Source organism: Motacilla alba, chromosome 8, assembly GCF_015832195.1.
Source record: "Motacilla alba alba isolate MOTALB_02 chromosome 8, Motacilla_alba_V1.0_pri, whole genome shotgun sequence".
Lineage (NCBI taxonomy): Eukaryota > Metazoa > Chordata > Aves > Passeriformes > Motacillidae > Motacilla > Motacilla alba.
In genome coordinates this window covers 21607942-21620508 of record NC_052023.1, presented here as the reverse complement: position 1 = coordinate 21620508, position 12567 = coordinate 21607942, and the positions used below count along the sequence as shown (strand labels likewise).

Sequence of the window (12567 nt, the reverse complement as noted above, 5' to 3'; positions counted from 1 at the left end):
TTACTACTAACTCCCTAAGACGGGGGTGGGAAACTAGAACTGGTGAACAAGGGCTGGAAGGATATTTGTGACAGATCAGAATAACAGGAAGAGAGTAAAAAAGAAGCGGTCAGCACTTCTGGCTTTTTAAAAGTGGGGTGCAGATGACTTGCTGTAATGTTTTTGCAATGTCTTGTTTCCAGACTGCTGGCTTAGTCAGCCACGTCTTTAATTTGCCCAGTTTATAACAGCTGCTTTGGCTGCTACCACAGAAAGAGAAATTATAATTTCCAAGCCTTCATTTCATCCTTCTTACCTATAATCCTCAAGTTCCAATCTGTCTGACCACTTGACTAGGCTTTTTAATTAACAGACCTTCTTGGGGGCCCTTAAATGTGTTTTGCATATACAGGAGCACTAAACAGCCTTGGAAACTCTTGATGAGATGAAAAACATCCTGCTGGGAATATAAAATGGCACATAATACCCAGAATAATGATTTCCATAATTGAAATTTTCATGTGCTGTATTAAAAGGCATCATTTACCTGGGGTCCTTTTTTTTTGAAAATAAAAATGGTTTAGTTTCCAGAACTTCTCTGTTTAACTCTATCTCTACAAGGTTTTGTTGATTCCTCAGAAGAAGGCTTATGGGCTTGGCAAAAAGCTGATGATGAGGATAAAAAACTAGCATTCGAATATTTTTGTGCAGCCGGTGATTCAGATGTACTTACTCGATTTGCTCAAATGAGGCAGGTGGTGGAGCTCTGTAATGATCTTTACGTTGTACCTGAGACCACTGATCATTTGGCTGAGGTGGCACATTGTTAATGATGTGTTAATAAACAACGTAATTTGGGAAGGCAGACTCTTCAATGGAAGGTAATAGGCCTCCCTGCTGCCAGTATCTTAATGTAATCGAAGAAAACATCTTGTTTTAATAATTTACTAATTGAATGGCACAGCAACTAATGTCTGGGATGTACCTTGGAGACCCGATTATGTGTTTCATCGACTTCTGGGGAACCGACAGAGATGATGTTGGTCAAATTGCCCTCAGCTCTCTTCATTGGTGGTCTGTAGCTCTGTGGTGATTTGACTAGAAGATAAAGAAATAAAGAATTTTGTTTGGTACCTCAGGATATGTCTGATAGATCAGCCAATAATTGATCTTGACATTCCCCAAGGAAAAATTGCTAGTGTCACTGTAAAGGTCTTTGTGGTTTTGTACAATCTATACTAACTTTTTCTTCAGATTTTCAGATAAAATAAGTTTTGCTTCAAGCCAGCTCTAAGTGAAATTAGATTACTCAGAATATTGAGATGTGACACAATACTGTCAATAGGCCTTATATTTTCAATCGTTTAAGCAGCATAAATAGTGGCATTTTATCAATGGTATTTTTTCCATGCTGTTCAGACTTGCTGTTCATGTAGGATCATTCAGACATATGAAACAATAAAAAATGAGCTCCAAGATTATTTTGCAGTACTACACATAAGTGTTGGCAAGATCAGTTTCTGAAAAATCAAATACTAGACCTGTGTATGTTGTTTTTTTTCCATAGTGTAAGTTTGAATTAATTTTCTCTTACAGAAAATGAATCCTGTTCAACTATTGAAATGCAGGTCTAGGTAACAGTCTGATCTTTACTGCTGACATGCATCAATCCTAATGAAACCTGCACCACTCCTGCAGTTTTTTAGTAGCTCTGAATATTATTCCAATCTCAGCCTGTGATATTCAAAAGCACATGAGGAACTACAGAAATGCTTTCTCCTGTCACTGAAGTGCAGGTGGGTTCAGTGAGGGGATTCTCAAAGCCTTCCCAATTCTTGACATTCAGGAAAGAAAATGCCAGGGCTCAAGTAACAAATATTTGAGTTGCTCCTCAAAGCCGCTTTATTAAATTGGACTCCTTTAAACAAGTTTAGTACCAAGTAAGTACAGTATATTAGATCTAAAAATATTTTTTTTCAAATCTACCCTTTTTAGTGGTCTAATGGTTACTTTTTGAAGAATTTGTGGCCTTGCAAGATACTGTAATTACATAGCATGTTCTCAAAAACCTGGTGTCTAGTATTAACCATCTTGTGGTTTCATGGAAGACATTTTGAGAATTTCGGATCCATCTTGTTCAGCTACACCTTCTCTATTATGATTAATGGGGGAACATGCACGTTTGAATTCTTTGAATAGCTTTAAAAAGTCTCATATTTTTATTTGTCTATTTTATAGGACATGAAAAAAGCCCCATCACCTCTCAGGGCATTAAAGCACAGTGCTTTAATTGCACAATGCCAATTAATGCTAATAAATTTCATGCTAAGGACCTATGCTGTACCAGTGCCAAGGAAAACATAAGTCTCCTTCCTTTTCAAGCCCTGTGCCACACGATGCCTGGACGTGCGGCCATTAAAATGAGCTCCGTTGCAACGACAGATATTAGGCACAGATGCAAGATTTCATGTTGACTTTCAACAGCTTCTATAGGTTGAAATAATGTTAGCGTTTGTTTTTCAAGTAATCTTTAAAAGTATTTAGATAGGAATAGCATTAGGTTAGTGACAGAACATGTATGAAATGAAGTGATAACATTTTTCACTGCTGCACTCTTTCTATAATCTGATTATAACCTGAGTTTTCTCTGCGAAGATTACTTTGTAATGATACTCTGAAGAATGAGTTTACAGCTGTATAAGATAAAGCATGTTTGTAACCGTTCATAAATCTTATTTCACTCTCGGCTGTTTCTCTTACTTAAGTCATTAAGTGCAGCCTTTTTTTTTTCATATAGCTCTTCTGTTAGCATTTCTAGAATTTGACCTCAGAACTAGATCTCCTTTTATCTTGGAATATTCCTGGAAATCAGGCAGTCATATTATTCTTGATTTATGCGTACTAGTACAACAGTTCTACTTTCAGGGTGGGTGGGGTAGAGGAAGAGTTTGGGATTCAGTTTATGAGAAGTTGAAGCGAGGCGAATATGGCAGTAGGTGTATCAGACCGGGAGATGCAGACCTTTTTTTCATCTCCGTAGTAAAATAACATCTAGGATCTCTCTGTACTAACAAAATAAAAATGGTGGTTTGGTCTGGTTGAGAATGGAGACCAAATGGACGTAGCTATGCTTTTAGGAGGGACTGAGTGATGGTTGGATGCATGAAAAACCCCAAAATAATTTAGACACTGATTGACAATGAAGTGTTAGAATATGCCTAGACTTAGCAAGTGAGAGGATAGTGGGATCAACCATAGGAATGTAAAGAAATTTCAGGAAAAATAAATGTGGATTTGTAACTAAATGGGCAGTGTTCAAGTTTTCTGATGTTCCTGGTACTTCACCTCAGGTGTAATGTGGAGAATAGGGTTGGGTTTTGGTTTGGGGTTTTTTTTAACAAATAGTTCTGGATTATCCCCAATCCTTGTGTAACAATCAGTGTTGATATCCTGAAGGGGATTTATTAGTTAGTCAAAGAATTATCAGCCCTTTCTTTCTTCAGTTTTTTGGCAGAGCAGTCTTCACGAGCAGACAGAAGGGAAGAGAGGCAGCGCCTGGGTTCAGAGTCAGAAATGTGCCACATCCTCATGGGCTGAAGGAAGGGGAACAAGAGTGTGAACCCAGCAGAGAGCTGAGCTCTCTGCTCATGGTTCTTCCTGCAAGGCAGAGGGCCCTTGAGGGTCTTTTTAGAATGCTCTCAGCAGTTGTTTATCCTCAATCACAAACCTGTCGATTCAGGGCATTAATCGCATTTTTAGAATGTTTATTATGTAACATTCTCTATGTTCTGTTTATACTGCTTTAGTGTTCTGCTGCAAGACTGGAAGACTTTGGCTGAATTTGAGTGCCTCTGTAGAAGCAGCCTCCCTTAAGACAAAGTATATTACAAGTGGAGACTTTGTAAGAATGCTACATGTTGATGAGCACTAATTGTCAGAGCCGGGAGCATTTTGAAAACCTTTCTGATGACTAAAACTCCATTTTACACCCCTACTTCCTAAACTGCCGATCTGGTGGGAGGTTTTTAACAGTAGCTCCTGGGTAGCCACTGAGTCCTAAAGGACTGGAATCACATAACAATAGTTTCTAATCTTATATGCTGTTGTGAATATCCTTTTTATTTTTAAAATTACTGAGAATCTTAAATAGTCCCAAATTTTCCCCACCATAAATTGGACTTTGCCCCAGCTTTGACTAGTTTCAAGAAGAAATCCTATTGTTGCTTTTTCTCCTGCTCTGCTTGCCGGCATTCACCTCACTGCTGCTTTCCTGGCTCAGAGGCAGACCTGTTCCAGCTCAGTGAGGAGTGCCAGTCATGAAAGTAGTAAACTTGTTATGAAAAGCTTAAAAACTTGAATGTGCCTAGGTGCCAGGCTTTTAAACTCATTGCAACTTCATTAACAACACCCTGGGTGAAGCATCTCTTAGTAGTAAACATAGTTGAACAGATTTGAGCTAAAAAGCTGGATTTACTTTGTTTTGGTTGTGTGCTACAGCATTTAGAGCAACAGCCGTCAACTCTTAGTTTGGATCGTGTTAAACTGAAGATTCTCCATGACTGAAAATGTTTTTCTGACTCTATGGGAGCTTTCCCTCTCTTACCCTGTGTAGCACTTAGCAGTTTAAAAAGAGCCATGTGTCAAATAGCATTTGTTAAGCTTACTCAATAAGCACATATAATTTCACTTTTTTCTTGAAACACTTATTCCTGCTCTGCTTTTGAGATTACACGTGTGCCTGTGTGCTATTCTTCTCCCTAGTAGTTCCTACATGAAATCTATTTTCTCTGAAAAAATGGAATCTTTGTGTCTTTGTCTCCTCACTAGCTTTCAGGCATGTTTTGGCAGGGGCTCTGACTGTCGAGGCACTGGAGAGGAGGGGCCTTGCACTCATTTGTCAGCTTTTCTTGCATCTGTAATTTTTGCCCACTCAGCAGTACTGGAGGGGCTAAAAAAGGGGGAGAACTTGCAGTTGTTGAAAGTCAAACTCCTGAAATAATTGCTGGACTGTAACAGTTTTGGAAAGAGGTGTGTGTGAGAGAACAACAAATGCTTTGGCTAAAACCAGCTTTAGCTTTAATGTTTTAGCAACTCTCCATTTCATGTAATTGCATGCCTTTTCCCCATAGATCCTTACAGGCAATGGTACTGTGTTTTTATAGATTTGCTCATTATGAGTTGATAAACTGGCTTTTCTTAATGATGATGAAAATAATTTCACTGGTGTTCAAGACTTGGTTGTTTCCAGCCAACAGTTTAAATTAAAGTGCTTAAGTCTTCTCCAACTTCTGTCCTAATCCTTTCCTGCAATCTCCCTTCGCGAGCTGGGTGCTTTCATCTCCTCATGTAATGTAACTGAACAGAAATTAGTTAATTTTTTTTTATTATTAGAAGACAGATCCCTTCATAGTAAGGAAAGCATTTTTCCTCTTCAGCTTTTTATGGAATATTAAAGTTGATCTCTCCTCCTCGTTTCAGTAGGCTATTTAAGCTCAGGGCTCATACTGTGAGCTGTTAATTAATCAGTGTGACAGATGAAGAAAGTATCCAACTATGAAAGGAAACCTTACTTCAGTGACTAACAATAAGGATGTGAGCCCGAGTGATTTAAAGGATTTTTTTTTTTTGTGAACGTGTGATAAGGAGCCTTAAGCTGTTTGAGGTAACGATGGGGGTTTTTTTGCTCAGATTGTGTCACTGCACAAACATTAAAGGGCTCATCAATATTTTGTCTTGAAAAGTCTAGACAGGAGTTAAAAGAGCCTCTCCTACAGTTTGAAGAGATCCTGTTTCCCATAATTAATAACAGGAAGCAAGTAAATAAGTCTTTACTGACAAATGAAACAGCAACAGTAACATGTACCCAGAAACATTAGCTCCTGGCTGAGAAATGTAGCTGAGGTCTGTTGGTTTTAGTGTACAGGAAAAGATCGATGTGGAGGCACAGTAGAGCCTTGCTCATGTCTAATTCAGTTATGTGATAGCAGACTAAAAGTCAAAAAGTAATGATAATGCATTGTAATTATTGAGAGTGATTTGTGACCTTTGTTTACATGTGTTACAGTCCAAGAACTCTTCCCCTGTCATTATGTGAAATTCTTTGAACTCAAAAGGAGATTTTCATGTTTATGTAAAAGCTACCAGAAGGCATTTCAGACGTTTCCTGGAACAAACTGTATATATGTATTTTAGGAAGATAAGAAATGAAAGGAAACTGAGGAAAAGCTTTCCATTTTCTTCCTTTTTGAAGACTGCATTTTCCCTTCAAAGATACCTTTTCAGAAAGTAGTTGGAAATTCTTCTCTCCCCCTCCCAATTCCTCTCGTTAAAATCAGTTAAACAAAAGACAGTTAGACCCTCATCTCCTCTGTACCGGTGTGAAACCAGAGCAGTGCTATTTATCTCACAGAACTGTTAAGTACATTTCAGTAACTCCATATTGCACAGACAAAAATTCAGCCTTGCCCTTGCCTGCCATACTTCTGATTTCTTTGGTTTTTTGGGTTACCCTGGAGGGGGAGGTTGGAGGTGCAGGAAAAGGAGGAGGTTTCTGTCTGTGTGGCTGGAGTATTGGTTGTTTTCCTAGGGAGCAGCAGTGGCTGAACGCAATATTCAGAAGTACAGGGAAGCACATTTAACTCTGTGTTTGTGCTGGACCTTAAGTCTGGGCTTGTTGAGTTATGGGTTCATCGTCTGGCATGCTGACTATATGATACAACTGTGTAATACAGACTGTTTGTCATCTTGTCTGACCTTGAAAAGAGAATAAAAGTGAATTTGTTTCACTGATTCTTAGATACACTGGACAGTAAATTCCTGCTTTAGCTATTTAATTTCCCCTCGTAGGTGAACTGTTGGGCTTTCAGCTAAAAATGACAAGATAGGACAAAATAAGCTTGTTTGTAGAGCTGATGTTTTTTCCTTTTCTGTATGTTTTAGAAGATTAACAGCCGTTGCTCCACAGAAGCATGGTGATGAATACCAAATAGTCCACCATAAGGCATTTTGGAAGGAATTCAGTAAATTCAAAGACACCCCAACATTGTATTCCATAACTTTTTCCACTGATTGTAGCTTGTACTCTGAAAGCAACAGACTATATCCCAAAAGAGGACTACGCTGTTTACAGTACCTTGTCAGGTTAAAATGTTTCCTGGCAGTTATTCTTTTTTTGTTGACTGATTAAGTGAAGTATTTGAGCACATGCATCTAACATTAAGCATAGGCTTCTCCCATTTTCCTCAATGAGTTTCTATATTTTCACAGTTCATAATTGGACTTCTGTTATCTTCTAAATGCCTTTCCCTCCCCTGCTAAGTACTGAGTTCTGTCCCTTTGAATCATGCATACCAATATCTAGGCTAGACTTACAGCTTTTAAATGAGACAACCTGTGGAATGTGGTGCTACTTGACAAAAGTGCTTGGCTTCTTACTGAAAATAAATAGCTCAGATGTCACTTTAAATGCCTATTGTAACAGGGAAAAGTCAGAGACAACTAAAGGTGCATTTTCAGGGTACCTATAAGATATTTTATCAAGGTTTTTTCCCCAGCTCAGAGCTGTAATAACTGATGAGCTCCCAATGAAGTTTATAGTGGAAATGGCATTTTCTTTGACACAGAAAGTTACCCTACATAGCAAAGCTGTGAATAAAATTGCATTACTTTTTCATTTATTTTGGACCTTTGAAGATCATGTGCCTAGATCTATTATGTGCAGCATATAGGGTTAGAAATTTTTCTAATTAAAAAGGAAACAATATACAAGACTCTTTAATACCAAACTTGAGTATCTTCAATGTCATACCCCAGAAAATATTCTTATATTGAGCCCGATCTTTGTATTCAGTTTTTGATGTGCTTTTACATAAAAAAGGTGGAAATTTCCATGTTTAGGGTGCTTCTTTTAGAAAGAAAGGTGATCTATCAGTGAACAATTTGAATTCTTTGAAGTGTCAGATTATATATCACCAGTGCTGTGTGCACTGGTACATGTAGGTTTTTTAAATGCATATTTCAGAGAGATTAATGACTATAGTAAATACTAGACTAATGTAGACTAAGATTCTTGATATAACCTTAGTTTAATCTAAAAGGTGCTGGTATGAAAAGCTACAGTTCTAACAGGACTGGGTATTGGTGGCAACATTTTGCTATCTTTAGTCTTATAGTACATAGTTTCCAAGTGGAACTCTTGATAACTAGCAGTTTCCAGGTTATTATATAGATTTCCTGTTTACTTTATGTGGTATTGTAAGGATCATCTTGTGCCTTTTTCTAAAAGAATGAAGACTCTTTTTAATAGGGCATTAGCTAAACCCTACTCTGGTAAAGTCACAAGGTTCAAAGTGACTGCAGGTACCCTGATTATACCTCATCTTTTAATACAGTAATTTTTTTGTCCTGTAGGATTTTTAATTACTTTTAGCATACTTTGCTTTGTGTGTGTGCTTGTGATTGGACCTGGTTTATCCCTTCTCCATATTTTCTACTTTAAAGGTAAAGATTTATTTCTGACTCAACAGAAGGTTCCTTATAAGAAACCTAACTAGAAGAAAGTACAGGAAAATGAATTTTCATTCAACTTCAAATGTAAAAGTTTCTAATTCCATAGCATTATTTAAATATGTTAAGAATATATTTTTATGATGCTTCACATTTACTGTAGGAAGTCCTTGAAAATCCCTTTAATTCATAGAAGTTGGGAAGCTCTGCTTATTTCTTTTGAGCAATAGACTTACTTAGGCATACAATTTAAAGAAGATATTCCTATCCATCCTCCTTTTAAATTAAATAAAGATTGTATGGATGAAAATACTGTAAATGACTGTGAAGGTGTTAAAGTAGAAGCAAGCAGATGGATTAAGACTTAAAGAATTTGCCCCAAAGTTCCTTTTAGCATGGCTACTATTGGCTGCCTCTTGGAAAGTTTGGCCTACTATGTGCAAAAGCTCTCCAGGCTGTCAGGGAGCAGAACAGAAGTGAAATAGAAAAACTCTTCTGAACTGCCATCAGGTAATAAAATCCATGGATAGCCAATAGGATATGTGAGTTCAGGCATTCAATTTTCAGAGATGTTCACTTTAGCAATTCAATTAAAAAAGAGGTTTAGGCTTTCAGTTTCTTCTTGGTAAAATAGGGAACAGAAGATACCTGCTAACATTAGAAAAGATCTTTGAAAGGGACAGACACTGCTGCATTTATTTCAGTAATGCTGTATAGTTAGAAGCCTCCTGGCTCTCCCAAGTCTTTCTGTCATGCATCCTACAAGGGGTTCAGAAGGAGGGGCAATGCCCTGAGAGTCTTCAAGGTGCTCTCACTATTGTGACAGTCAGTATTGGGAGTCAAAAATGGAGAGAAATTCCAATACTTCACGTGCAGATTCTGGAAGTTAAAATTTTTGCTTTACACAGAACAGTAATTGAAAAAAAAACTATTCTTGTAATGCCCTCTTTAACCATTAGAAACTCAAATTCACCACTGTAATCAGAGGAAGAAATAGTAGAGTTGCATCTTTTTTGGCAGCAGAGAAGTAAGGGAATACCTGCAGCTATTATTTCTTGATGTCCTAGTTTAGGTTCAGACTCACTAAATCAATGTGCCTCATGTTCTCACTCCTTTAAACACAGCTACCTGTATTTTTTGAAAAGCCAGGAGATAGGAATATGAGAGGATGAAAGAGGGTTTTTATTTGTTTACTTGAATGTTCTTGTAAAGGACTTTGTAGCTACCTTGAGCTGCACCTTTCCAGAAGCATTATTTTTCCCAGGTGACCTAAATATGATACGACCAGTTAAATAAAAGTATTTTTGGGTTTTTTATAGTAAAGCATATAGGGATGTAGAACAAAAGAGTGATACTTTCCTCTTCCACTGCTTCCCCCCTGAAAGTAGCAAATTTTCTATTCTCATAAAGAACAAGTACTATTCTCTTTTGTAAGTATCCAGTGCTTTTTCTTTTTTACTTTATTAAAGTTCTCATTTTTTTACTAGACTGTATTATTGACATAGATGTAGTAGAACCCTTCATTTATGGTACAGGAAGGGAGTTCTGTTAAACAACTTTTACCCTTTTTTTGCCAGGCTCTGTAGTCATTATAGGAAGTGGGACAGAGATGGCAAACTTGTTTCATATGTATATAATATCCCAAATAATATTTTGGTGTATGCAGTGAGTCTTGTTTTTTTTGAAGTAGTATAGCATACAATACCTCATTTTACTAATTAAAATAGCATATATAGACATTAACATTTATATGCTTCCTGCCTTCAAGTTAGGGCAGGTTGTACTTGTCAAAGCTTCTCCATCTTGTTTCGATCTGCTTCTCACCTGCACTAAGGCCATGGTTGGGACACTTTGTGGGTGGTTCTGGCTGGCTGAAACAATTTGGCCTTTCATTTGTTCCTCCACCACAAGTTGCACTGGTAAAGGCAGCAGAGCAGTGCATGGCCTGGGCAGTGTTGCTGCTGTGCAGATACTGCAGCCTGGCCAGTGGTGTTAGTTCATTGAAGAGGTTTCAACAGTACATTTTAATTCTTTTCAACTAGAGGGAAAACTTTTACATTGCACTTCATCCAGCAAAAACATTTTGCCTCATGATGCTGAGTTCCGACATTCCAGAGGAGTGCTTTGACTCTGCATTTTGAGTGCTTCTAGACAAAATTTCTCTCTGCAAAGACAAGCAGTTCCCTTGGTGAACTGAGACCTCTTTGTGTCCCTTTTGTTACTCTTTTTGTTTGACTGTTAAAAGCATTTTTCCTTTTAATCACTAAATGATGCAGAATTGCATATTCATTTCTTTAAAAACGAAGTGTTACACCAATCCTTCTGCCTTAAAATGTGTGGAGAACCTTTTGTAAGAATTCATGTAAGGAAAAAATTGACAGCCTAAAGTACCAGGATGGTTTGAAGTATGTAAAACAGTGTGCATTAAGGTTTTAGTAGTGTTTGGCTTTGTTTTTTGGAGAGGCTTTTGTGGGGGTTGTTGTTGTTTTTCATCTGGAGATCTCTAACCTTGATTCGACTCCAATGAAAGAAGAAATTTTAGTCATCCTCCACCTTCTAATCCCAAGCACGCTGCCACGTGCTTGGCTTCTACTTGATAAAGGAAGATACATATTCATTAAATATTTGTGTGTCTCTCTTAATCATATAAACCCTTCTGTTAGAATGGTATTGTGTCTTTGTAAAGAAATAACTACATCTTTTGTTGGATAGTATTTTTTTAATGATACTTCAATAAACAAACCAGCATTTTAACTTAAGAGGCAACTTCCTGGTGTAAGAAACCAACAAAAGCAAGTCCAGCACATGATTCACAGTGAGAAATTTATCTTAAGGGATTCGCCCTAAATTTGATGGTAGCTCAAAATACTTAAAGGTTTTGAACTTGTATTTTTTATTAATTCCACAACTCAAACAGACAAATCATTGAAGACCTTCTGAAACATTCCCCCCTCCTTTTAAATTTTTTTTTTAAAGTTTATATCTTGCCCTCTTCATAGCTTTACAATGGAAGATGAAGGCTGTGGTAAAATGCTCTTCTGCTGGATTCCTGTGAAACATGGAGTTTTCTCCATGAGAAGTCCTCGGCAATCAGTACCAAATACCACCAAATACCACCAATAACATACTGCAATCAGTACCAAATGCCAAATACCACCAAATACCAATACCATGGCTTAGAAAATGGAAGCCTGCAGTAACTTTGATAAAGGCTAGAGATGTTTCTCAGAAGGAGAAGCATCTCTAACATTCTCATCTCCGATACCATGATGAAGATTTTGAGGGCCCAGCAAAAGGGTCTCAGGTACCTTTGTCAGCTGCACATTTGCTTAGCTGCGGTCATAAGCAGAGGCTGAAAAGGTCTTTATCTTCTCTGGCTTGTTACAGGTATCACTTATTTTGTGATGGTGGAATCTTCTGGCAGCAGAATTATTTTTAAAACAGAGCTGAATCTCATTTATTTTCCTCTTCCCCCTCAAATGGCACTAATCAAAGTTCAAAAGCTGTCCTTCCCCTCCCCTGAATACATTTGCATAACTCATAGCAATTGCAATTCTCTGCTAAAACTCCTGAAAAGTAGTTTTGGATCTGGGATTATGATGAATACACTTTATCTGGGGGACTGATCTTAGGGCATTGTTATGTTTTATTAGATGGTTTTACTAGATATTTAATTGGAAAAGTTGGGATAAGTAGATGCAGTTGTCCAAAATGGACCAAAACCTTTTTATTAGAAATTATTTAGGTTGGTACTATTGCACATAAGATTGCTTGCAAATTTCCCCACAAATTTTGTATTTAGTTCTATCTTGAGCTGGTAATTATGCAAACAACTTTGAGGTACTTCTGGCCCACTACATTAAGCACTAAATAACTTAGTGGGAGGCCACGTTGTTGTGCTTATATGAGGGTGACATAAAGTAGCATTACTAAGTATGTTGACTACATGTGACCACTGACTGCTAGATTGCTAATTTATACAAAGTCCTTCACATAAAGAAATGAATCACTGTATACCATTCATTGCTATTTTTTTAAACTGGGAAACTGATAAATATTTCATGACCACAGGTAAGCAGAAAA

The 12567-nt window shown here is 37.4% G+C and overlaps 1 long non-coding RNA gene across 7 annotated transcripts in view; it reads right to left on the bottom strand.

The window, feature by feature from the left end:
• LOC119703780 overlaps nt 1–12567 on the bottom strand; it is a 61576-nt gene that overhangs the window by 30278 nt on the left and 18731 nt on the right. For all 7 annotated transcript variants that reach the window (XR_005257773.1, XR_005257772.1, XR_005257770.1 and 4 more), the window contains exon 2: nt 965–1077. This is a non-coding gene — a long non-coding RNA (uncharacterized LOC119703780). The remainder of the gene's footprint in view (nt 1–964; nt 1078–12567) is intronic.